Below are 27833 nucleotides of genomic sequence, written 5' to 3' on the forward strand. Positions count from 1 at the left end.
TAATTTGCATTCCACTGTAAACCCTGCTTACATGATGGGTTTTACCAATGCCATTACCTTCAACTTCATTCACACAGCTGTAGTTTTCAAGACTGAAAAAAAGAATAGATATTAGAATTTAGTTCCTTTCTGCTGGGAATTTATCTTACACTTAAGCTATCAAAAGCAGCCATAAATCATGTTTTGTGTACTAAGCAAACATTATTGAATAGCATATTGGTTGATTTCATAGTTATACCTGTGTTGCATATAGTGTGTGTATGCATGTTTTTATGGATTGTAAATTGGCACTATCAGGCTTTGATTGTATGATTAGATATTACACAGAAAAATTTAAGTAAAACCAACTTTGCATTTAAATTCCCAGTCTGAGTATGTGTGGCTTTGGAAGATTTTTCTGAATGTGTTTTTGTCTGTGAATTGTCATAGGGAAACTTTTGTAGAGTTTACAGTATTTAGGGGTCTTCCTTCTCTGTGATATTTTTTTACACTTGAGATAGGGTTGCCACCTTTTCAAATGCCCAAAGTGGGACATTTTCAGTACAAACTTTAGATTTTGCAGGCCAAAACATACCTACGGATCTGAAGAAGGCTAAACAGCCGAAAGTGCTTATGGTTTCATTATTTTGGAATTTTATTGCTGTTTTTATTTCAACCATTAAATTTGTTCGCTGTCTGATATAGGACTTTATCGTGGTGAATTTTTGCTGTGGTGGAATAACAGAGGTTTTTTCTTCTGTATTGCTTCATTTTTCCACTGGTAAACCTTCAACAAGAGTAAGATAGTTTTTCTTGAATTACAAAAAATATAGGAAATATTTTTGTCCTAAAATCTCAGGACATTTGCCATTTTTACAATTTTTTTGCAGGACACAACTTCCCAAAGAGGGACTGTCCCTCATAAAGTGGGATAGGTGGTAACCCTAACTTGAGAAGACTCGGACATGTTTTTGAGAACAAGATGGGTCTGTACCATTTTAGTGCTATTTGGAAGCCTGAGCACTTATCTGGCTGGCTGTGCGTGGTACATTATGATATGAGCAGTTCTTAACAGGCCGCACAAAGACTGCCACATTTTTAACAGCAATGGGTTAGAGTGTTACGTGTGCTCCACTAACTGCAAATTTATTAGCTTGTTTTTTAACCCATTATCATAAGCTATCAATGGGAGATTAGGAGTCTTCAGGAGCAAGCAGTTGTCTAGGGGAAGTCTATACGCTGTGTTCAAACTGAAATCTACAGATTCTTTTGTGCCTCTGCAAAGCTGTTAGCTGTATTTTCCTCATTGCTGACTGCTTTTACTTGGAGGCAAGCTGTGTGCATGTGCAAACAATCCTGAGTCGTCTTAGCACCCTTTGCTAGGAGGTTACATTTAAAGGTAAAAGTAGTTCAGTGGACAATGAAGTTTGACATTGTGGGAAGTGAATGAGAAGTACTAGCCTCCTCAGCAGTTTTACTACTATAATGAATTTAATAGAACAGTGTACAATTTAGTTTGTTTAAAGGTAGCCAGTGTACTTTTTCATAAGGGTAAAGTTAATGTGTTACCTAAAGCAAAGAAGATGTTTTTCACATCTGAGATGGGAACCAAGATAAAAAAAAAAAATAAAAAAAAAAGTAATTGTAAGATGTGGGAATGCAGGCTGTAAAATATGCATGTGAGAGTGTTCAATCTCGCCGTTTGTTCTTACACATGGGTCCGGAGCCGATCCTTGGCTCCGAGTCGGCCGCTTAGCAAAGCTCTGCATCGAGAAGAAGCTCGAGACCAGCCTATCTCCCACAATCCCCTCTGCCCTTACCTCAGATCTAGTTTGCCGCTGCATCTGATCACATCGTTTGAAGAGCTCTGAGCCAACTTCAGATAAGATTTATCTTTTTTCTTAAAAATTTTTTTGATCTAAAGTTACTGGATTGTGACATTTGCTGGTGTTTGTTGTGTGTTTGGGTCTTCGGTTCCGATTGACTAAAATCTTTAATGTTAAAACAGTTTAGGTTTAAAGTTAGGATCCTAGGGCCTACCCCACTCACTAATTCTCGGATTTGACTACATTCATTTCTTCATAACATTATTCTTGGCCTTTGGCTAAGATTTAATATATTGGTGTTATTTCACTAGTTTTTTTGTGATCTTTTTGACATGTCTGACAAGGTTAAATCAGGTTTCAAGAGATGTCAGTGCGGACAGAAGATGTCTGTCACAGACAACCATAGCTCCTGTGTCTACTGTCTTGGCCCTCTCCATCTTCAGGAGGACTGCTCCATATGTCACTCCTTTAATGGAAGGGTCATGACAGATAGGCGCAGGAAGCTCATGGACAGGGGTCTTCTGAAGCCTGCCTTTCAAGAGGCTTTAGATAAGTCAGACCAGACCTCTAAATCTTCGAAGGAGTCGAAGACTTCGGAGCCTACGTCATCGGCTCCAAGTTTTCTTTTAAAGTTCGTTCACCGGTTCCACAGACTTCGGGGCCGAGTATCGAACTAGTGTCTGTCACCGAGCCTCGAGTCTTGGAACCGGTGACAGAACTGCCACCTCCGGCTCTCTTAAGGTCGGCACCGTCTTCGATTTCTTCGACACCGACGTAGACCGTGTGGTGCAGAAGCTGATGGAGAACATGGCCCTGTCCAAACTTATTGCTGTCTCCTCTCAGTTGGTGTCGAGACTCGAAGGCCTTCCCTTGTCTCCATCTGATCCTCCTCCGAGACCTGTTCAGCCATCGGAGCCGGGAGACGCTGATTTGTTGATTGCAGAGCCCTTGGTTCCGGAACCGTCCCTTTCTCGGTCGGCACCGTTTACCTCGACTCCGTCGGAACCTCTCCCGGACTCGCGGAGCCGACGATCTATCCTTGGTTCCGGGACCGAGAGCCGAACCGATACTTTGGTGCCGACTCTCCCTCTCGGTGCCTCGGCACGGATCACCTCGGCTCCATCCTCGGGATCGGTGCCCTTGGCTTCTGCGTCAGAGATTCATCCACGTTCTTCGGAACTGGGGGATTCCTCGGCTCGGGGTCCGGGGGCCTTCGATCTTATGAGGAAGGTATTGTCTTCCCAGACAACTACATCAGCAGAAACAGCGTCCCCCTCCCATAAAGGCCCATTATCCTCTTCTGCACCTACGGCTACTCAAAAGCATCGAGCACCAGTGTCTCAGCCACTCCCAGAGGGAGCCCCCTCTTCCTCGGAGGCTTCATCGGATGCCCCCCCCCGAGGAAGTCCCGAGGAAAAGATTGTGTAAGAGGAGGCACTTGGATTCTCCACAAGAGTCCTTAACATCGGACACTGACTTGGATGAGTCAGAAGGGTCCCCAAAATCACCCTCAGAGGATGTCTCTTTTTCTGACATCCTGGAGATCCTAAAACAGAGAGGTGATTGGCAAGCCCTACCCCCTTCTGAGGATGAGTCAGTCTTGCTGAAGGCATTCGGTGCTCGCCCTTCTTCCTCCTGGGTCACTCCGCCCTTCGATGAGTTGATGGACTTGATTGCTCGAAGGGCGTGGGAGACACCTGACACAGTGGAGCCAGTCCCCAGAAAGCCAAACAATTATATCACGGCCCCTCAGGACAAGGCATACCTCACAAAGGGAGTTCCAGTGGATGCTATGGTGGTGGCAGCTGCCACTAAAAAGGAGATGTTTGAATCTTCCTCATCTGTCCATCCGCCTAACAGAGATTCTAGGACTATGGACAGGTATGGGAAGCGCATTTTTAGTTCAGCGACTTTTTCCATGCGATCGCTGAACTATTTGACACATTTTACACGTTTACAGAGGGATCTAGTCAAAGAGTTGGGAGATACCCTCCAGGGTACTACAGATGCTGCTGTCGCGGAAAAGGTTACAGCACAGCTCAATACCCTTACATCTATTGTGAACTCGTCCATGAGGCTCATCTCGTATGCAGCCGAAGGGTCGAGTAGGGCTGCGGCTTCAGCGATTGCTCTCCGTAGACAATCCTGGATGCGCTTATGCTCCTTTGCGGAAGCCTTCAAGTCTTCCTTTACTAACGCCCCATTTGATGGTGCCACTCTCTTTGGCCCCAAAGTAAAGGAGACCCTTACCCGGTGTGAGCAAGAGGGAAAGACTCTGTCTGCTGTCGGAGTCCATTTTTCCACCCCATCCAGACCATACCCCAAAGGGCAACGAGGTGGAAAAATGTGGTTTCGTAAACCCCAGGGTTCTTTCCCGAGCACACAGGGTGATGCCCCCTCCAGAGGCAGAGGGGGGGGCAGAAGTGGAAGACGTCGCCCTGGCGGCAGAGGGGCTCCGCAAAACCAAGATGACAGGGATACAGTCCCTGGGAAGCCTTTCCAGCACTCCTGAAGGGAGGCCTGACTGTCCTGCTCTGGAGGCAGTCGGGGGTTGCTTAGCTTTATACCCTCAGGCCTGGCAAAGACTTACCTCAGACAGATGGGTAAAAAGCATTATTACCAGAGGTTACAAAATTCCATTTCTATTTCCCCCGTTACCGCAGAAAAGAATCCCAGATGTACCGCCCCATCTGCGAGAACCTGCAGCTATAGAAATTTCAAAGCTGCTAGAAAAAAGAGTCATGAAACCAGTCCCGGTGGACCAAAGAGGATTCGGAACTTACTCAAGGTTCTTTTTAGTTCCAAAAAAGACAGGGGACTGGAGGCCAATTCTGGACCTAAGCAATCTCAATTCCTTCGTCAAGAAAGAAAAGTTCCGGATGGTCACGCTTCAATCGATCCTTCCATTCTTACAGAAGGACGACTGGATGTGCTCAATAGATCTCAAGGACGCATACTACCACATCAAAATGGCCAGAGCATCCAGGGATCACTTGCGCTTCAGGCTGGGAGCCAGTCACTATCAGTTTCGGGCCCTGCCCTTTGGTCTAACCTCAGCCACCAGGGTTTTCAGTAGGAAGAAACACTGGAACCACCACGAGGTAAAAACAAACAACTGGTTTAATTAGGTTACAAACAACATATCTCACCCCTATCCTTATATACAATACAAATCACATAATAAAACAATTAAACAATAAAGATTAAGCAATTGAGCATGATATATTAATTAAATGGATAGGAAGTCTTGACCAAATTAGGCAATGTTAAAACACTGACACCTAGGTGTCTATTTCTATAAAGACAATACACAATTCAGTATATTTGTGTGCAAATCTGCAAGACATAGAGACATAGTAAAATCCTATTATCTTATAAGGCATATTCTAGTCACTAAAAATATGTATACATATACAGTCCTTCTATACTATCAATGAATCACATTAAAGAAAAAGTCCCATTTCATAATATGATATTCACAAAAAAATAAAACATCACTAAAAAGAAGATATACTAAAACCACTAAGGGGTTTTCACCAAATGCATGGCAGTGGTAGCGTCTCACTTGAGACGCCTAGGATTCCAGGTGTTTCCATATCTGGATGACTGGCTCCTTACTGCCACCACCGAGCGTCGACTGATACAGGCCAGGGATTACACACTCGAACTTTGTGTTCAACTCGGAATTTCCATAAATTTCGAAAAATCTGCATTACAGCCGTCACAGCATATCTCATTCATAGGAGCAGATTTGGATACCTGTTGCTTGATTCTAAGACTTCCCCCAGAAAGAATAGCCTCTCTACAAAATCACATATCTCTACTCCTGTTGTCCAAGAAATCCCCGGCCAAACTGGTTCTAAAAGTTTTGGGACTCATGTCGGCTTCCCTCATTGCTATACCCTTGGGAAGACTGCACATGAGAGTTCTTCAATGGCTGCTGTTCGCACAATGGTCATTCCAACAGTTAGCGTTGACACACGAAATTCACATCATAGACATCTGCAAGACACACCTATCTTGGTGGCTACAGAATTGCAATCTCACCGGCGGCCGGCCGTTTGTGCTACCCACTCCAACAGCTACAGTGACCACGGACGCTTCTCTGATAGGGTGGGGGGGCATCTTTCAGGGACAGACAGTCCAAGGCGAATGGACCAATCTAGAGTACAACCTGCACATCAATGTTCTGGAGATGAGGGCAGTGTCCCTAGCGTTGCAACAATTTTCTCCCCTTCTACCTGTAGGGACCATTGCAGTTCAAACGGACAACATGTCCGTAGTCTGGTACATAAACAAGCAAGGGGGAACCAAATCTTACCAGTTGTGCAGAGAAGCCATGAGAATTTGGCAATGGGCAGAGTCCACGGGTCGCTTTCTGATAGCAATGCACATCCCGGGGTTATCCAACGTCATAGCGGACAGGTTGAGCAGAGCCATGCTGTTACCTCACGAGTGGTCCCTCAAACAGACAATAGCGGACATGATATTCCGCAAGTGGGGCCAGCCTTGCTGCGATCTGTTTGCGTCTCCAATGAACGCCAAATGCAGAAGCTACTTTGCCCTATTACCCCCGCCAGGGACGCTCTGATTCACGATTGGCCCCCCTGGTCTCCTGTACGCCTTCCCTCCTATACCTCTGATACCAAGATTTCTGCAGAAAGCCAAGAATCTGGAAAGGACTGTAATTCTCATTGCCCCATTCTGGCCTCGTCAAATTTGGTTTCCCTTTCTTCAAGCACACCAAATATGGGAGCCCTGGATCCTGGACCCAGAGCCAGATCTACTGACCCATTCATCAGGGGCTCCCCACCCGTCACTCCTGTCCCTCAGACTAGCAGCTTGGCTGCTCCGCTTCCCTTCTTAGCCAGGTCTGATCTTCTTTCTCCTGCGGTTCAGAACATTCTAGTAGCCTCTCATAAAGCTTCCACTACAAAAATTTACACTAGTAAGTGGAAGCGCTTTGTATACTGGGCAACTGCACAACATTTAGATCCCTTAATAGCCCCACTAAACAAAGTTTTAGAGTTTCTATCCATACTATTTCACCAAGGAGCTTCTCCTGCCACCTTGAGGGTTCAATTGGCTGCTATTTCAAACTTTCATGTAGGAGAGAATGGAGCGCCTATTATGACTCATAGGCTTTGTAAGGCTTTTCTAAAAGGGTCTTTTCATATTAGACCACCAGTCAGATTCCCTACAGCTCCATGGAATCTAAACCTCCTTTTGTCCCAACTAATGCTACCACCCTTTGAACCAGCCTCGTCCTGTTCTTTAAAGTTCTTATCATGGAAAACTCTCTTTCTAGTAGCTATCACTTCAGCCAGACGAGTGTCAGAACTTCAAGCTCTTTCCATTAAGCACCCTTATTTGATTTTTCACCCGGATAGGGTATCCCTACGCACCAACCCGTCCTTTCTTCCCAAGGTTTGTTCAGTCAACAACATTAATCAGTCCATTGAACTCCCCACATTTTTCAAAAACCATTCCAATAAGCTGGAATATATGTTACACAAGTTGGATGTTCATAGACAACTTAGATTCTATCTAGATAGAACAAAGGATCACAGAAAAGCAGACCAACTCTTTATAGCCTTTGCGGACAACAGAAAGGGCATGGCAGTGACAAAGCGTACTCTCTCCAAATGGCTATCTGATTGTATTACTTTTGTTTATACTGCTACTGAGCAGAGTTTGCCCACCAAACCGAAAGGACATTCTACTAGATCAGTCTCTACATCTCTGGCTCATGCGGCCCGCCTACCTTTGGATACTATTTGTGCGGCCGCCACTTGGTCTAAACCACATACGTTCATCACTCATTACAAAGTGGATAGGATTTCCAGGGACACGGCAACCTTTGGTTCCACTGTGCTCAGGAACGTTCTTCCGTGAGTCTCTCAGGGTCACGGAGCTAGGGACGCTACCCATGTGTAAAAACAAAAGGCGAGATTGAACACTCTCACATATAGAAGTTATGTCCTTACCATAACGTTCCATGTGGAGTGTTCATCTCGCCTTTGTTCTTATATTCCCACCCTCCCACCCTCAGGTCAGGAAGAACGTCCAGTTTAGAGGTCTGGTTTGGCTCTCCCGCTACTGATTTCTCTCTGCTATTGCTGCTGGTTTCAGCTACGCCTTGGTATGTATGTATGTATGTTTACATTCCTGTTGGGGATCTGGTATTGTTTGCAAACTAGATCTGAGGTAAGGGCAGAGGGGATTGTGGGAGATAGGTTGGTCTCGAGCTTCTTCTCGATGCAGAGCTTTGCTAAGCGGCCGACTCGGAGCCGAGGATCGGCTCCGGACCCATGTGTAAGAACAAAGGCGAGATGAACACTCCACATGGAACGTTATGGTAAGGACATAACTTCTATTTTAGCATGGGTAACCATAATTTAGATTAGGTAATATATGTGATGCTGCTGTCCATTTGGGATAGCTGCTCCTATCTGAAAGGGTAAACTTCATTTGTCGAAAATGTATATAGCTTTGTGTGTTTGTTCTAAGTTATAAGTGGATGGGAGGTTCTGAAAATGTATTTTGTTTTTTGTTTGAGGGTTTTTATTGAAGCAAAACGTCATGAAAAATGTAACTGGTTCAAGTGGAGATGAGAAGAAGTAACTGTATAAAAGATCAACCTGCCAAACATTAGTGTGTGCAAGTAAGCTAAAAGCTGGAAATATACATTCAAGAGAACTGTTATGTAGTAGGAGTAATAGCTTTTTGTAACAGTTGCGACTGTTGTCATGTTATCATGGAATGGAAATCGCCTTACAGGTATAGAGAAAAAGCAGAGTATTGAATTATATTAAGAAATGTATGTAAGTAGCAATGTTTCAGGAGACACATTTGGATAAGATATGAGCATGTGCAGTTGACAAGAATGGATTTCAGGGTGGACTTTTAGCAGACTATCACAGACCAATGAAAAGGAGAATAATAATAAGATTGATTGCTAAAGGGGCTCCAGTAGTGATAGAAGAAGAAAGGCACAGACTGTTATGGTAGATTTGTGGTAGTAAGGGGCTGTTGGCAAGGGAGGAGAATTCCATGGGCCTCCACTAAAAATGGGTTTTTAACCTAGTGGACTTTCCCAGTCAACAAATGTCAATAAAAAATAAATACAATTTATTTGCCATCAGAAACTGCTATTGTAGAGCTTAAAACATTTGGGAGAAATAATCAGCTTTTAACAGGGAATATTACTTGTAGATGGGGACTGGATCTTGATTTGCAGTCATGTGGATGTATTGGGGTGATGTTCAGGAGAAGATATAATGAAAGAGAGTAGATTTCTGAAAAAAATAAATGAAAATATTTGTTATAGAAAAGTGAATTCAGTATTTGGAAATCAGACAGGATTTACATATCATTCCCCAAGGTACAATAACTGGGGTAGGAATTAATTATATTTCACAGAAGTGTGTGTATTTAACTGAAAGCTTTCATGCACATTCAGTCCAATAACCATTTAAGATCATGCAATGATAAAAATTAAATAAAATAAACCACAAAACATGAGTATGAAAACATCTTTATTTTTACTTCAGTACCCTACACAGCTTTATCTTAATTTTTATTGTTGAAAATAAAAAAACGGCGTACCAAAAGTCCCAGCCAAATGTTTATTCACCAAAAACAGGGTTTCTGATCAAGTTCCTGTATTTTGGAACAAAAGAGCTAAAACTGTGGTTCATACTTTGTGAAAAAGAGATCTCTAAGGAATGGGTAATTCAAATTATTTGAATGTTGTTAGGGAAGATTCAAATAGCTAGTGCATGGGATAAAATGAAATGGGGTTTAAAAACAGGGTAGAAAGGAAAATATATATATATTTTAAGTAGTAATAGGAAATCTTTAGAGCAGCCGACAAAGGTTTAAGTATTGCATAATAAGAAGAATTTCACAGAACAGAAAAAGGAGTAACTGCAGAGTGCTAAAGAGAAAATAAGGGAGTATTTAGATAATATGCATGAGTTTAAAAAGATTGATGTTAAGCAACTATTTTTTGATAGCAACTCCAGAGCACAATAACTTTTAGCACAAAACTTGGGCAATAGAAAAAAGGGGGTGTCACCAAACTTAGGGATTCTATGACGGGAAAAATAACTAGAAATCCTGTAGAGGTATTGGAGATATTTTGGAAATTTTAGAAAATTTTTATAAAGTAGAGGAATGCATAAACAAACTAAAGAAACAAAAGAAAATATTTATAGAAAAATAGACTTAATTATGATAAGGTTAGAGGAAGACAAGACTCTACAATTAATAGCTAAGATAGGAAGAGATGAGATAAAAATGATGATGATTTCAGAGTTAGCCAGGCCGTATGTCTTCCTGTTTTTATACAGAACCAGAGAATGCATGAGAAAGTCCACATACATCTCAGATGCTACATTGGCAGGGTAAAAACCTTCAAGAATTCTTATTTTGTTTCTTATGAGTAAGAAACAGGGACAGTGTCAAACAGACAATTTCTACATGGTTGTCCCATGCTATTTTGTTATTCTCACCATAACAAGACACTTTCAGGCAATGTCACAGCCCACTCTACCAGTGTTTTGGCTACTTCTGTGGCATTTTGGAATGGACTGTAGAAATATGCTAGAGGCTGCAACTTGGTTACCTGTGTACACTTTCACCAAGCAGTACAAATTGGTTTTGCAAGAACTGCTCTCCAGGGGCTCCTGGACTCTGATCTTTCTTCCTTCTCTTTCTTTCTTAACTGTGTTATTTTATACATCTAAATCAGGCTACTGCAACAGTGATCTAGTGATGGACGTAGTGCAGTTGTGTAAGAAAACTTATTGTAACAATAGATGTTTGAATAGATCACTGTTGCAGTAGGAACACCCTCCTTCCATCTCACTTATTTTATCGTTTTTTTTTTTTTTTTTTTTTTTTTTACTTGGTTGGAGATGTTCCTTTTTCCCTTTTTTCATAGCACATAATTAGCTTGCAAGGTTCTAGCCTACCTTGCTCTTAAACAAGAAGGCACTGATGGTTTGAGTTCTGCGTGACTGACTTCTCTGACTTCTCATTCCTCGAGCTGGTCAGTGGGTACGTCATGTAGAAAGTACACTTAAGTTTTGGAAACTAGCTGGTTGTCTCATCCATGGCAAGATATAACCCACATAGCCTATGCTACTGCAACACTGATCTGTTCTTTTTTTAAAAACATCTTTATAGAATTATCACTTGTGAATTAGGCAAACTTAAATTTACATAAAAATAGTAAAACCATATTAACATATTTACAGTTACAAACATTATACATCACATACATTAAATATCCTATACTCTAAACAACATTACACAAATTATTCAATTTCTACCATCTGTTAAACCTCATTCCCCTCCAAAACATTTTTCTGCATGTATTGTTCCCACAATTTCCATTTTTTCTATGTAATTTACTCATATAGTTTTCAAAACCTCCCACTTCCTGTTCTTTTATGTCTGTTGCAATATTCACCACTTCAGGCATAGCTTTAGATTTTGATTTCCATTTTCTAGTAATTTGGTTTTTTTTTTTGTTAGCCATCAGAATTAAACTTAAGGCCTTACTGTCTCTAGGAAATTCAGATCCTATATCCTAGCTCAAAAATAATTTCTTTAGTTGCATCATTCACTTTCTCACCCAGTATTCCTGACAGAGTACCCTGTAGGGAATTTTTAAAGTTTGTCAACTCATTACACTCACAAGACATATGTTCCCAGTAACTTCTTTTTTCCCCATCTCTAGCATTTGCCATCTACCTGAGGAAAAATTCTTTGGTGTTTTCTTGGGGTAGAAAATTATTTATGCAAAAACTTCCAGGCAAAAACCCTAAAGCTTTAAAATCTGATGTTGTCCTTTTCATTCTTCCTCACAAATGGGTTCGGATCCGAACCTTGGATTAATCTCGGCCGGGTATACTTCAGATGATCAAAGTTTTAAAACTTCGAATTTCATATGGCCAAGACCATATGATCGTAGTTTCAAAACTTCGAACACCCGAAAGAAAAACAAAAAAAATGTTCCTGGACGTTTTTGCAGAGGGGCTGCACCCCCCCACACCCCATGCTATTTAAATATACGAACTCCGGGAACGCACTACAGTGAGGAAAAGGAACATTTCCCATTCCACACTGTATGGAGATCTACATTCAGAACGTTCAAAGTTTTAAAACTTTGATCATATGGTCTCGGCCATATGAAATTCGAAGTTTTAAAACTTCGATCATCTGAAGGGACCCCGTCTCGGCCACATATATTAAACTTCTGATCCAGCTCTCAAGCTCCTCCCTCTGGCCTCTACTCATAATGCGCTATTCTGTCCCCATAACCTCAGATCTCTTTTCTGGCCATCATGGTTAGAAGTAGGCTCCAATCTCAAGCAATTGTAAGCAAGTTTTTCTTTGTTATTATTGTGTTGTCAAATTTCTGTAGTTCTTTTTCAAACTTTACAACTATTCTTAGAGCCTATGTTTTAGTTGTCACTGGGGTGTGTGTGTGTGTGTGTGTGTGTGTGTGTGTGTGTGTGTGTGTGTGTATATATATATATATATATATATATATATATATATATATATATATATATGTATAATGTGTGTGTGTGTGTGTGTGTGTGTGTATATATATATATATATATATATATATATATATATATATAAATCTTTTTCTACTAAGTTGTTAGTAGTCTTCCTACCATTGTTGCTACCCTCTGTTGCCTAATTTGAAAGGTATATTTTTTAAATACCATTGTTGGTGTTTTCATCCTTTCTATTCTAAGGTCTTTTCCTACTGGTAATTTCTTTTTCTGTCCTTTTCTGATATAAAAAAGTTGTTATTCTTGTAGATTATTTTTGCTATTGTTCATAAAGGGGTTGTTCTCCTTTTCTGTAGCTATCTTGGACAAACCTACAGGCCGTAAAAAAATTCACTTCTCGTGGGCATAATTTTTATGAAAGAGAGGTTATCCCCCAGATCGCCACCTGATGACATCTCCTTTGGAGATATTCTCGAGATCCTCAGGCAGAAAGGTAGTTAGCTATTCCAATCTCCTTCTCCTGAAGCATCAGTGTTTCTGGAGGCTTTCGGTTCTGGACCTTCTGCGTCTTGGGTGACCAACCCCCCCCCAGTGGATGAACTGATTGATCTGGTTTCCCACTTGCGTGGAAGGAACTGGACACTGTTGAACCCATCCCCAAGTGCCTGCGCAAATTTTTGGCTCCTCCTCCTAGACCCCACTGGAGTAAAGAGGTTCTAGTTGTTGCTATGTTGGTGGCAGCAGCCAGCTAGAAAGAGCTTGCAAAACAGAACTCTTCTGTCCATCCACCAAACAAAGATTCCAGAGCGTTGGACAGATTTAGAAAGCAAGTGTTCACTTCAGCTACCTTCACTCTCCGGTATCTAAATTATTTGGCACATTTTAGTAGGCTACAGAGAGATTTGACTAAAGAATTATCAAATACTCTCTCGGAGTTCAAGTCTGCTGAGGACTTCAAAAAGTCTTCCTCTCAAGTTTTCTACCCCTCAGTGGGTGTTATGAAGGAACCAATGAGATGATAAGAAGATGTGGTTACGTAAGTCGCGGGGACATTTCCAGGATTCGCACAGGAAAAATTCCTCCAGAGGCAGAGAAGGAAGCTTTAATAGTAGACGTCACCCTAGAGGTAGAGGTGGCCCACAGAACTAGGGCTTTTAAGAGATTCTTTTTCACATAGGCCCTATCAGTGATCCTGAAGTGCTGCCTGACTATCCAACTCTGGAGACATCCGGCGGTCGATTCTTTTTGCACTTTAGACACCTGGACAGATATTACAAATGATTTTTGGGTGCTAAGATTAATATCCGGAAGTTTCTACGTACCATTTCCCTTCTTCCTCCTCCTTCTCAAAGGAAGAAACTTCCCAATGTTCTACCCAGTCAAAGGAAAAATGCAGCTCAAGAAATTCAAAAGCTGCAAGAGAAAAGTCATCCAAAAGGTCCCACCTGACAAGATAAGATTCAGAGCTTACTCACGCTTCTTTTAATACCAAAGAAAACGAGGACCTCTAATCGATTTTGATCAAAGCAAGTTGAAGCAGTATGTAAAGAAGGTGAAGTTCTGAATAGTCATGGTCCAGTCCATCCTGCCTTTTCTGCACAAGGATTATTGCATGTGCTGTATAGATCTCCAGGATGCATACTGTCACGTAACACTAGATAGGTAAATCCTGGAGACATCTACGCTTTTCACCGGGAGCCAATCAATTCCAATTCAGAACCCTGCCATGTTGATTCACCACAGCCCCCAGGGTGTTTACCAAATGCATGGCAGTGTTAGAAGCTCACTTGAGACCCAACGGATTACAGGTGTTTCCATATCATTTCTCAACGATTGGCTCCTCACTGACCCATCCAAGCATCAACTTCTACAAGCTAGGGACTATTTGCTCCAGATATGCAACACCTTTGGTATCTCGAAAAATATTGCCAAATCAAAACTGGTTCTGGTACAGAGCCTGGAATTCATAGGGACTCTTTTGAATATTGCAACTCAAATAGCTTCCTTACCTCACCACTACATTACATCTGTAAGACATCAGGTACAGACTATACTTTCCTACCATTCTTCAGCCAGACTATTGCTACAAGCTCTGGCTTAGATATTAGCTGGCATACTACTCATTCCCTTAGCATGCTTTTTATGCAAATTCTCCAGGGGACCTTAGCTGTACAATGGTCCATTCTTTTTCAACCCCCATCCTTTCCTATAAGACTCATTCCAATTTGCAGGCATCTTATTCATTGGTGGATTAAGTCCAGCTGTCTTTTTCTGGGCAGACTGTCCATTCTTTTGCCCCCAGTTGCCACAGTGACCACGGACACTTCTCAACTAGGTTGGGGAGGGCATTTCTTGGAAAGGATGGTCCAAATCATGTGGTCCTCTCTAGAGACCAATTTGCATGTCAACATTCTAGAGATGAGAGCAGTCCTAGCACTGCAGGCATTTCAAGATGCTCTCCCTCTGGGGACTATTGCAGTTCAGACAGACAACATGTCAGTAGTCTGGTACATCAACAAGCAAGGAGGAACCTGTTCTTACCCCCTGTGCAGAGAGGCCATGAGGGTTAGGGAATGGCAATCTCTTTAGATCACTTTTTAATTGAGATGCACATCCCAGGGAAAACCATAGTGTTAGCAGTCAAAGTGTGCAGATCTATTCTGATGCCTCGAGTGGTCTGTCAATCAGTTGGGAAGTGAATAAGATCTTCAGCCGTTAGGGACAACCTTGCTATGACCTATTTGCCACCTCCTTCAACAACAGGTGCAGCAAGTACTTTGCTCTGATCCATCCTCAGGGGGAGTCACTGAGAGACTCCCTGATTCACGACTGGTACCCAGGACTTCTTTATGCCTACCTTCCCCTCATTCCAAAATTCATACAGAAAGCAAACAGGCTGAAGAGCTCAGTCATCCTCATTCTGACCATGACAAGTATGGTTCCCCTTTCTGTCTCACTTGCCATATCCTCCATGGATACTGGAGACTGCTGAGGATCTTCTATCCCAGCCATTAGGAATTCAACATCCCAACTTCCATGCCCTCAAGTTAACCACATGGTTTATCCACTTCCAGTAATAGTTGGACAGTCCATGCTTTCTTCCCGAGTTCATGATATTATTCTGGACTCCCAGAAATCTTCTACCAATAGAGTCTACAGAAACAAATGGAAAAGTTTCTCTGTTTGGGCTTCCAGCCAGAATATCAATTTTTTTTCAACCCCAACATTTGCCATTCTTATTTTGTTAACTCCTCTTCTTAAAGAAGGGGCCAATTTCTCAGCACAGTTGGCAGTCATTTCAAATTTCCATTTAGGAAATAAATTTTCCTCTGGCTTCTTCTAGATTGTGTAAGACATTCATGAAGAGCATTTTTGTTCTCAGACCCCCAATAAAGGACCCTTCTCCTTCTTGGGACCTTACTGTTGTCCTTCAAGGTTTAATTCTGACGCCCTTTGAACCGGCAGACAAATGTGATATGAAATTTCTTTCATAGAAAACGATCTTCTCGGTAGCTACAACTTCAGTGAAAGTAATTTCTTAACTCCAGGCTCCATCATCTAAGCTCCCCCCATTGTTTTTCATAAATACAGTGTTTTTTCGCAGACAAACCCTTCCTTTCTGCCTAAAGTGGCGTTAGAAAATAACATCAACCAAGTCCATACAGTTACCAGTCATTTTTCCAAATTTCTCTAATAAAGGAGAATGCATCCTTTATCTCATTGATGTGCACAAACAACTAAGTTTTTATCTTCACAGAGCAAAACAGTTCAAGAAGTCAGATCAGCTTTTTATATCTTTTTCCCCTAATCACCTGGGTCAAGCAGCATCTAAAGTTGCTCTAGCTAAATGAATTACAGACTGCATTTCATTGGTTTATTCTCAAAAAACACTACATTTACCAGGATCTCCTTGAGCTCATTCAACTCGGACCATGGCTCCTTCATCTGCTTTTTGGTCAAGGACCTCCATTGATAACATTTGTGCTGCAGCTGTATGGTCAAAGACTCATACGTTTGTTATGCTTTACAAGTTGGACATCATATCCAGAAGCAGAGTGTCTTTTGGTTCAACAGTGCTCCGGCATGCCCTTCTAAGAGGGCCTCCCTAGAACTTCATAGCTGGGGATTCTGTCCCATTTGTGAAGAAGAATGAAAAGGGCAACATCAGATTAATAAGTTATGCACTCACAATAACTTGGCATCTGTGTTGTCCATTTTCATTCTTCCTCACCTTCCCTCCCATCCGTCCCATATCCCTGTCACTCCTGGACGTACCTATTGCACTGTTTGGAACCATTCCATTCCAGGTTTGAGCCCTGTCTTTTCTTCTGTCTATTTTTATCTTTCTTGGGAAAGTGCAAGGTTAGGCAGCAAACTTAATCTGAGGTTATAGGGATGGAATAGGGAATTGTTGGTAGACGGAGGAGCACGAGAGCTGGATCAGAAGTCTAATGTATACTGCCAAGTAGTATCCGAGGTTCAGATCTGAACCAGTTTGTGAGGAAGAATGAAAATGGACAACACAGATGCCAACTTATGGTGAGTACATAACTTTTTGCACATTTGGGAGCCATACATATGTCCTCTCATTGTTTTTGTGAATTGCATATCTAATCTCTCTTCTCAATCTTTTCTGACCTCTTCTGTTTGTTTTCTATAGTTATAGTGCAGTATTTGATATGCTGTACTAATTATCTGCTTTTAACAGCAGCTTCTGTTTTAGATGCAACTAAAATCTAATCCAGTACAAGTCTTTCATTTAGGATTTCCCTACCCCTTTCTGTCTATTTTTTTATATCAATCCTTTTTAGGAAAGGCAATCACTAACCTACAATCTAAATGTCTTCTTGACCTCTTCCCATTCTATTAGCTTTTCTTCACTAATTATTTGTTCCTAGTACCTTAGTTACTTTGCTGTCTTCCTCTAGTAAATTTTGGCCCCCTCTTGTCTATTCTCTGTACCCCTAATTACAGGCATCCCTTTTGGCAGAATCTCTTTTTTCCATTCCCCTGTTGGCTTAGTTCTTGGTATACTTTTTGCTACTTTTTGAATGTAATATTCTGTATGACTGTTTTTCTCCTTAAGGATCTGCGTCCAAAATCCCATTCTTTCCTTATTTCTTGAATTAACACCCCCCCCCCCCGCTTCATAATGATCATTTGTTCCACTTTGAATTGTAGCTTTTTGCTTGTGTTATGTATAAGAACCTTAACAGTATAGCTCTAGAATATCCCTTCAAATCTGGTAATACTAAACCTCCTTGTTCTTTTGGGAGGATCAACTTATCCCACTTGACTCTTGCCGTCTACCCCTCCTAAATAAAAACTTTCAACTCTGTCTTAATTACTATCCACAACTTCGCTAATTGATAAAATTATGCCTAACCTGTTAATAAAACAAAAGGAACTAAAAACATTTTTACTGCTTATTATCATGCTATCCATATCCATAGACAAGAGCCTCCAGTTTATCAGTTTTTGTATTATCTTTTGTTTAGTATCCTTAGCTGCCGTAACCAAATAATTTTTAATCCATACTCCTAAATACTTTGTTTTATCATGTCCCCATAAATATGGGTGTTCTGTACCAGTTCATGTTTTGGTGCATAGTTTATAGCTATAGCCTTTGATTTATTTTCATTAATCTTGTATCCCGAAAAAACTGTCTCAGAATATTCCACAACACTGAGATGTCCTTTTCTGGTTCCCTCCATCCATCTGCAACCCCTTTTCCCATTTTTGCCAATGGGGTTGGGGTGTCACTTCAACAGTGATCTAGAGCAAAGGTTTACACAGCCGGTTAGCTAGCCGTACCACGGTAATTCTTACACACCACACACTCGCAAGCACACTCACATCTATGGTAAAGTTCAGTGTGTCCAGTCAACCTACAGCATGTCTTTGGAATGTGGGAGGAAACCCACGCAAACACAGGGAGGATATGCAGACTCTGCACAGAAGGCACCTCAACCGAGCATTGAACTGGGGAACCTCTTGCTAGAGGCAACACTATCCACTGTGCCACCATGAAGCTGGTTCCCTTTTCTGTTTCCATGAAGTACAAAATAATATCATCTGCAGATAAAGCCAACTTTTTTTTAACACCGTACCAATTATATCCTTGAGTTTCTGAGTCCCTTATTTTCTTTAACAGTGGATGTTCGTAGTCCTATCTCACCTTCATTCTTACACTTGGGATCGGAGCTGAACCTGGGCTCCGACTCGGCCATTACTCTAGCTCAAAAACTTCTGGTTGGCTTGTGGCTAGGAGGTATCCCATCATGCATCGCTAACCCAGATCTCGTTTGCCGCTCGTTGAGCTCAGACGTGCTTCTTCTTGGCCGTGGCTAAGTGACAACTTTAAATACATTTTTCTAGCTATTTGTTGACAAAAATGATTGTATTATATTAGTTTAGTGTGTTATTGCATTACTTGTATGTCTTAGACATTTTGCTGCAGTTTACTGTTTGTACTGTTTGTGCTTGATTGGTCGTTCTTCCGTTGGCCTGTTGTGTATCCCTGCATCGCTTTGTTTCTGCTGTTTGTTCTTGTTCCTTTTCCTTTCACCTTGGGCTAGGCCCATTTAAGTTACAGGACCTAGTCCTCGGTTCTATTTTTTGTCTCTCTCTCTGGGCTAATCCCGTTTAAGCCAGAGGACCTTGTCCTCTTATTATCTCTGTCTTCTCATCTTAGGGCTAGGCCTGCTTAAGTTAGAGGACCTAGTCCTCTGTCTCCCTGTTTGTCTTGCTGTAGCATGACTATCTTTGTGAAAGTAGTTATTGTGTATTGTTAGTTTACCTTGTTTATTGCACTATGTCTAAAGATACTAAGGACCACAAGCCTTCGGGCTTCAAAAAATGTACAAAATGTGCCCAGAAAATGTCCTTAATGGTTGGGCACAATCTGTGTGTGTACTGTTTGGGGGTTATTCACCTCCAGGAGTCTTGTTTGTTCCGTCATACTTTCAGTCCCCGTGTTCTTCAAGAGAGGAAGAACAAACTTATTTTGAAAGGACTATTGACGCATTCTTTTGAGGAAGAGTTAGCTCCTTCATCCTCCAGCTCTAAATCTCCTTCCTCTAAGAAAGAAAAAAACAAATCTACAAAAAGGCGGTCTCCCACTCAGTCTGTGTCATTGGAGCCACAGACAAAATTGCCAAAATTACTACATCCTCCCCGGCTCTACTGGTCTCGGTGCTGACAGAGATTTCTATGGTGGATCCATCAGTTTCAGCTCCAGGAGTTTTGGAGCTGATAACTGAGACTGTGTCTCGGAGCCGGTTAGCTGAACTTCGACCGGTCTCCCTGACTCTTAGGTCACCTATCTTCCAGCGATCTAGGTCCCCCACTCTATCTTCCAGGTCCTCTAGGAGCCTTTCTGATGAGGACATTGAGAGAGTGGTGCGCAGACTGCTTCAGACTTCAGCGCTGGCAAATTTACTTTCGGCTCCTTCGCAGTCAGCTCTGGAGCCTAATTTCCCCTTACACCCTGTTGATGTTCCTCCTCCGAGCCACTCTGGGCCTTCGGAGACAGAGATGTCAGTTCCTCGGGTTGTGTAAAGGTCGGTTCCAGCTACCTCAGTTGGTCTCTTGGTTCCAATATCCACTTCAACCCTTTTGATGCTGTCCGTGGGGTCTAGGGTCCTCAGTTCTCCAGTCAAGCCCATGGGGGATGCTTGAAATCGAACCTCTTTGGTTCCGAGCTTACCTCTCGGTGCTTCGGCGCGGATGAGCTTGGACCCCACATCTGCCTAGGAGCCCATCTCTTTGGCACAGAGTACTGCTTCTGCATCTTTGGAGCAGGGGGCATCTTTAGCGCCGGGAGGATCGGCCTTCGAGGTGATGAGGAGTGTGCTGTCCAGCTCTTCAGTTTTAACTAGAGGTACCGACACTCTTCCCCCTAAAGCTCCCTCTCTCTTCCAACACAGCAGAGACTCTCAGCCTCAGGAAACCTCCATGAGTGGTCCCCAGTCTTCCGAGGTCTCCCCAGAATACCCTTTTGAGGAGCCACCTAGGAAGAAAACTTGTAAGAGGAAACATGTTGACTCCCCTGATGAGTCCATTACATCAGACACTGACCTCGAGAAGTCAGAAGGGTCCCCCAAGTCATCCTCTGATGATATCTCATTCGCAGATATCCTTGAGATCTTGAAACAGAGAGGTGGTTGGCCCACCACATCCTCTTCTGAGGAGGAGTCAGTGTACCTGAAGGCTTTCGGGTCTCAACCCTCCGCCTCTTGGGTGTCTCCACCTTTTGACGAGCTACTGAATCTAGTGAGTCGAAAGGTGTGGGAATCTCCTGATTCTGTGAAACCGGTTCCTAGAAGACCAAATACATTTTTTGTCAGCACCCCAGGACAAGGACTTTCTTACTAAGGGTGTTCCAGTAGGTGCCATGGTGGTGGCAGCAGCCACCAAAAAGGAACTTGATGAAACTTCCACCACTGTCCATCCACCGAACAAGGAGTCTCGGGCGATGGATAGGTATGGGAAACGTGCCTTTTCTTCAGCGGCTTTTACACTTAGATCGCTGAACTACCTGTCTCATTTCACAAAGCTCCAGAGAGATCTCCTAAAAGAAATGGGAGAGACTCTGCAATGTAACGTATTTGAAGCGGTATCTGAGAAGGTCAATGCACAGATGTCTACCTTAAGCTCTACTGTAAACTCCTCCATGAGGCTGATATCTTACGCAGCCGACTGAGTGAGTAGGGCAGCGGGTTCAGGAATTTCTCTTAGAAGACACTCCTGGATGCGCTTGTGTAACTTTGCAGAGACCTTTAAGTCTACATTTACCAACACTCCCTTTGATGGATCCTCATTGTTTGGAACCAAGGTAAAGGACACACTCACCAGGTGCAAACAGGAAGGAAAAACCCTGTCTGCCATGGGAGTCTGTTTTTCCGTTGCTTCTAGACCCTATCCCAAAGGGGAGAAGGGCGGTAATATGTGGTTCAAGAAGTCGCAGAGGTTTTTTCAGGATGCACAAGGTGATTCCTTCTCCAGATGAAGAGGAAATAATGGTAGACACTGCCCTAGAGGCAGGGGAGGTCTGCAGAACCAGGAAGACCGCGATTCCTTTCGTGGTCGTCCCTATCAGCGCTCCTGAAAGGAGGCCCGACTGCATGTCACTGGAGCCAGTCAGGGGTCATATATCTTTATACCCAGAAGCCTGGCACGATATCACTCAAGACAAGTGGGTATTAAAGATAATTACCAGAGGTTACCATATTCCCTTCTCTTCTCCACCCCCTCGGATCAGACAAATCCCAGATGTTCCACCCAATCACGGGGATTCATCAACTCTAGAAATCCAAAAGTTGCTTGTAAAGAGAGTCATCCAACCCGTCCTCACAGACCAAGTAGGATTAGGGACTTCTGATACTTTTTGGTGCCAAAAAGAACAGGGGACTTGAGACCCATCTTGGATCTCAGCAAATTGATCGAATCTGTACAGAAGTCCACGTTCCGAATGGTCACCTTACAGTTGATACTCCCGTTGTTAGGGAAAGATGTTTGGATGTTCTCCATAGACCTCCAAGATGCATACTACCACATCAAGATGGACAAAGCATCAAGGAGTCACTTACGCTTCTGGCTGGGGGCCAGTCATTATCAGTTTCACTCCCTGCCCTTTGGTCTCACCACAGCACCCAGGGTGTTCACCAACTGCATGGCAGTGGTTACGGCTCACTTGAGACATTGGGGATTCCAAGTGCTTCCGTACCTGGCTGACTGGCTCCTGACTGCCACTACCAGGCATCTACTGTTGCAGGCCAGGGACGCTACCATTTCAACTTGCTTGCAGTTAGGGATTACAGTAAATTGGCAAAGATCTGCATTATCGCCCTCTCAGCATGTGAATTTTATTGGCGTCGAAATAAACACCATATCAATGATGGCTTACCTTCCCGTAGAAAGAATTCAGAACCTCAGGGAACAAGTCTTGAGTTTACTTCCTCTAAGGAAAGCAAAAGCAAAGATGGTGCTCAAGTTGTTAGGGACGATGGCCTCTACAATAACATTAGTCCCATTGGCCAGACTACACATGAGGGTTCTGCAGTGGCTACTCTTTGCCCGATGGTCACTACAGTATCTACCCATTTCTCACTCTATCCTGATAACAGATTTGTGCAAACAGGATCTTCGCTGGTGGACCCAGACCAGCAATCTAAATACAGGCAGACCACTTTTTTCCTCCCCCCCCCCTGTTGCCACTGTGACCACAGATGCCTCCCAGATAGGGTGGGGGGGAGCATTATCTAGGGAGAACAGTCCAAGGCACGTGGCAGGAACACAAGGCTCATTTGCATATCAACATCTTGGAGATGAGAGCACTGCTTCTGGCATTGCAAGCATTTCACAGCTTTCTCCCTCTCGGAACAATTGCAATCCACTCGGACAGTATGTCAGTGGTGTGGTATATAAACAAACAAGGAGGGACCAGATCTTATCCCCTTTGCAGAGAAGCCCTTCGAGTGTGGGAGTGGGCAGTGTCTTCCCAACACTTTCTGGTCACAATGCACATTCCGAGGAAATCCAACGTGATAGCCGACAGGCTCAGCAGGGCTCTTCTGATGCCTGACGAGTGGTCTCTGAACACATGCATTGCGGAACAGATTTTTCGCAAATGGGGTCAGCCATGCTGCGATCTATTTGCCACCCCTCTCAATGCCAAATGCAGCAGCTACTTCACCCTAATTCCCCCGGAAGGGGAGACACCCAGAGACGCACTTGTTCGCAATTGGCCCTCGGGACTTCTCTATGCCTTTCCACCATTCCCCCTGATATCGAAGGTTATTCAGAAAGCAATATTCTTGGGAAGCAAAATGATCCTAATTGCTCCTTATTGGCCTCGACAGATTTGGTTCCCCTTCCTCAGACCTCATCTAATGGATGAACCGTGGACTCTGGACCCATTGCCAGATTTGCTGATGCACATGTCAGGTGTGTTCCATCCTTCCCTCCACACCACCAGTTTGACAGATTGGCTGCTCCAATTCCATCCCTAGTCAGGCTTCATGACTTTTCTCCTGAGGTATTACACATTCTGACATCCTCTCACAAACCTTCTACCAGAAGGATTTATACCTGTAAATGGAAAAGATTCTCCTTTTGGGCCCGTGAGAGAAACCTTGATCCTTACACAGCTCCCATTTCTGACATTTTAGAGTTCCTTACTCAGTTGTTCCATCAAGGTTCAGCAGCTGCCGCTATTAAATTTCAACTGGCAGCTATTCTACCTTTCATTTGGCTAATGACCCTAACCTTATGGCTCATAGACTGCGTAGAGCTTTCCTTAAAGGGGCCACCTTGTTAAGACCTCCAGTCATGGATCCAGTGGCACCATGGGATTTGAACCTCATATTCCATAGCCTTACCTCAAGCCCTTTCGAACCTTCAGCTACTTGTGACCTTAAGTTCTTATCATGGAAAACTATATTTTTAGTGGCCATCACATCTGCAAGGAGGGTCTCTGAACTGCAAGCTCTTTCCATTAAGCCCCCTTATTTGGTGTTTCACAGAGATAGGGTCTCCTTACGGACAAACCCTTCCTTTATTCCTAAGGTTTCTTCTCAGGCCAATATTAATCAGTCCATTGAATTACCTGTTTTCTTCCCTAATCCAACTGGATGTACATAGACAGTTGCGTTTTTTTATCTTGACAGAACTAAGGATTTCAGAAGATCGGATCAACTGTTTTGTTTCCTTTTCAGATACAAGGAAGGGCCTTCCAGTTTCTAAAGTCACACTGTCTCACTGGATTTCCTACTACATTTCCTTTGTCTATACATCCAGTGGCAAAAATCTTCCCTTCAAGGTGAAAGCTCATTCTACCAGGTCTGTGTCTACCTCGGTAGCTTTTCAGGCTAAAATCCCACTAGATAATATATGTGCAGCAGCAACATACATTCATTACTCACTACAAATTGGATATGGCTTCCAGGAACAGGTCTTCCTTTGGTTCCACAGTACTCAGGAGCATTTTCCAATGAGCCACCCAAGATGAAGGTGCTGAGGACGCTGTCCCAAGTGTAAGAATGAAGGCGAGATAGGACTACAGAACATAAAGAAGTTATGTACTTACCATAACGTTCGATGTTTGTAGTCCATCTCGCCCTTCATTCTTACAAACCCTCCCTCCTGCTCCCTCCTTGAGGACCTGGGAGCAGAGCGACTATTGCCTTATTGTTATGTTGGTTCCTTTCGACATGGTTTGTTCTTTGTCTCTGTATGTTTCTCCTTGCAGCAAACAAGATCTGGGTTAGCAATGCATGATGGGATACCTCCTAGCCACAAGCCAACTAGAAGTTTTTGAGCTAGAGTAATGGCCGAGTTGGAGCCGAGGTTCAGCTCTGATCCCAAGTGTAAGAATGAAGGGTGAGATGGACTACAAACATTGAACGTTATGGTAAGTGCATAACTTATTTTTTTAAATATAAAGTAAATGACCAAGGGGAGCCCCTGCCTTGTTCCTCTGTTCAGACACAACTTAGCAAAGAGGAACCCTCCCACTTTGATTTTTGCCTTTGATCCCCTCATATATCCTTCTAATTAACCTTATTATTGTATCAGGAAAAGTAAATTCTTCCATTACCCTACTTATAAAATCTCAGCTTACTCTGTCACATTTCTTCTCTGCATCAAGACCCCACTAATAGCTTACATTCAACTGCTGATGTCCTTCCATTTCACTGTTGCAGCATTCATTACAATAGCAATTCACTGACATGGTAGCCCAACGTCCGGCCAGTATACCAAAGCCTTTAGGTTGCCTAAGGTACACTGTACATCACACTTACACTCCCCGCATATAGTGTAGGGCATACATTTGACATTTGGATGTACCATCCTCAGAAAGTACAGTTGTGTAAAATCTTACCATAATGGTAGATGTCCTTGCCTTCACTGCTGCAGTATTCTTAACAGATGGGATTCCTTGCCATGGAAGCCTGACTTCTGGCCAGTCTACCAAAGACTCCTGTTGTTTTAAAGATACGCCGAATGTCAGCCAAACACTCCATGAGTAGAGTAGGGCATAAAGGTGATGTTAAGGCCTACCATAGTCAGAACTGATTGCCCCAGTAGGGAACAGCAGTCCAAGGATCCCAAGCGGTAATCTGTACATCCAGGAATTCAAAGGACTAGGGTGGAGGAGGGAGCGAATACTGCAGCCTACTACAGCTTACCATTGCGGTAAGATTTTACTCAGCTGTGCTATATCCCCAAATTCACTGCTGCAGTATTCTTAACATATGGGAGATTGCCAAGCTCATGAGGAGACTAGAGAGGTGGCAAGAGCAGACGAGTCCCCTAAAAAGCCATGAAGATCGGCACTAGTAAAACCAACCCTAGCTCAAGAGATACCATCCACTTTGTATTGCTTGGTAAAGGTATGCACAGAAGTCCAGGTAACTGCTTCAAGAATAGAATTAGTACCAAAATCCTTGAAAAAAGCACAAGAAGAAGCCACAGCTCTAGTAGGATAAGCCTTGATTGAAGAGGGAAGGTTCTTCCCATGAAAAGTGTAACAAAAAGAAATAGCCTTCAAAATCGAACAAGAAACAGTTTGCTTGGATACAGCAAGTCCCAAAGATCTAGGATGAACTGATCAGATTTTCTAATAGCCTTAGTCTTATCCAAATAAACTCTGAGTTGCCTATGCACATCCAAAGTATGCAGACTCTCTCACTGTCAGTTTGTGGACAGGGGAAAAAAGTAGGAAGATTAATGGAGTGATAGCTGAAGTGATAGCTCATTAACCACCTTAGGCATAAAAAAAGGGTTAGTGCGCAAGGACACAGTGTCCTCATGAAAGATCAAAAAAGGAGGACAAGCCCTAAGGACCTGTACCTCAGACAGATGTCTGCCAGAAGTAAGAGTTAACAGAAGAGCAGTCTTCCAGGAACAATGCTGCAAGGACGCTGAAGCAGCACGCTCAGAAAGAGCCTGAGTCAACTTTTCCAAAACAAACTTAAGATCCCAGTGAGGTGGAACAGGTCTAATATTAAGGACACCTTTAAGAAATTGTTTCACCTCAAATTTAGAAGCTAAAGGAGGAGGGAAAAGCAGACAAGCAAAGATAGCTGGTAGGTGGGCCTTAACAGAACAGGCGGCTAAACCAGCATTGAGCAACTCACACAAATAAGAGAGAACCAAAGGAACATCTGCAGTAAGTGGGTTGAGGCTATGAGAGAGACACCAAATGGAAATGCCATTTATCCAAATGAAAGAAGTTTTCTTAGTAGTATGTTTCCTGGCCTCCTGCAGGACTTGCAGCACATCCTCAGAAAAAAGGTATCTATGAGGAATCGAAACCCTATCACCCACACTGTCAGCTGAAGTGTGGACAGGTGGGGATGGATGAGAGATCCCTTGTCTTGTGAGAGTAGATCCACCCTGTGAGGTAACTTGTGATGATTGCCCCTGGCTAAATGCACAAGTTGGAACCAGTGCTGTCATGGCCAAAAGGGAGGCAACAAAAAGATTTTGGGAGCATCCTGTTGAATTTTGAACACTACGTTCAGAATGAGAGGAAGGGGAGGGAATGCATAAAGAAACATCCCCTTCCAAGAAAATGAGAGGGTGTCCACTTTCCACACCCGTGGGACTTTGGCACAAAACAGAGGAAGTTGCCTGTTCAGAGGGGAGGCATAAAGATCCATTTGAGGAGTACCTCACTGGTGGATAATGTCCAAAAACACATCCTTGTGAAGCATCCATTCATGGGACTGAGTTGAGGACCTGTTTAGAGTATCTGCCACAGTGTTCTGACCAGAGGAGATATAAACTGCCTGAAGAATCACTTGATACTTGACAGGTAGATCCTGTACCAGAAGTGTCAACTGGCAAAGAAGATAAGATCACATTCCTCCCTGTTTGTTGATGTACCATATCACTGTGGTATTGTTTGTGAACACCTTCAGGTCCTGGAGAGAAAAGAGGATGAAAGGCATAAAGTACCAGTAGAAGAGCTCTCATCTCTTTGACACTGATGTGCTACTCCTGCTGATGAGGCAACCATACCCCCTGAACTTTTCTGGAGCCAAATGTCACCCCATCCCATGTCTGAACCATATGTGAACAATTCATGTAAGGGAAGAAGGGGATGAAAAGGGATCTTTGGATTCAGAGACAACTGCTGAATCCACAAGTGAAGTTCTTGTCTGAGACAAGGAAAAAGAGGAACTACAAAGTCAAGGGGATGTGCATGATGAAGCCACACTCACTTCAGAAACCACTGAAACTTTCTCATGTGAAGTTTGGCCAGAGGGAGCATCGGAATGGTGCATGCCATGAAACCCAGAGCTCTCAGAAACTCCTTGGCAGCAATGGAAGCCAGAGGAAGAAGATTGTGAAAGAAAGAAATGAGAGTTTAAGGGCTTTATAAGGGGCAGGGAAGTCTGCATTGGCACCATCTGAATCCTGTAACCCAGAAAAAGATGATCCTGAGAGAGTCAGAGAAGATTTTTTTAAATTTATAGTTAATGCC

At 43.0% G+C, this 27833-nt stretch overlaps 1 protein-coding gene across 1 annotated transcript in view; it reads left to right on the forward strand.

The window, feature by feature from the left end:
- The window catches only part of DNAH2 (dynein axonemal heavy chain 2), a 6636854-nt gene that overhangs the window by 1042676 nt on the left and 5566345 nt on the right, over positions 1–27833 (forward strand). The window lies entirely within an intron of this gene.

This window comes from Protopterus annectens, chromosome 7.part0, assembly GCF_019279795.1.
Source record: "Protopterus annectens isolate FY-2018-M chromosome 7.part0, PAN1.0, whole genome shotgun sequence".
NCBI classification, from domain to species: Eukaryota; Metazoa; Chordata; order Ceratodontiformes; family Protopteridae; genus Protopterus; species Protopterus annectens.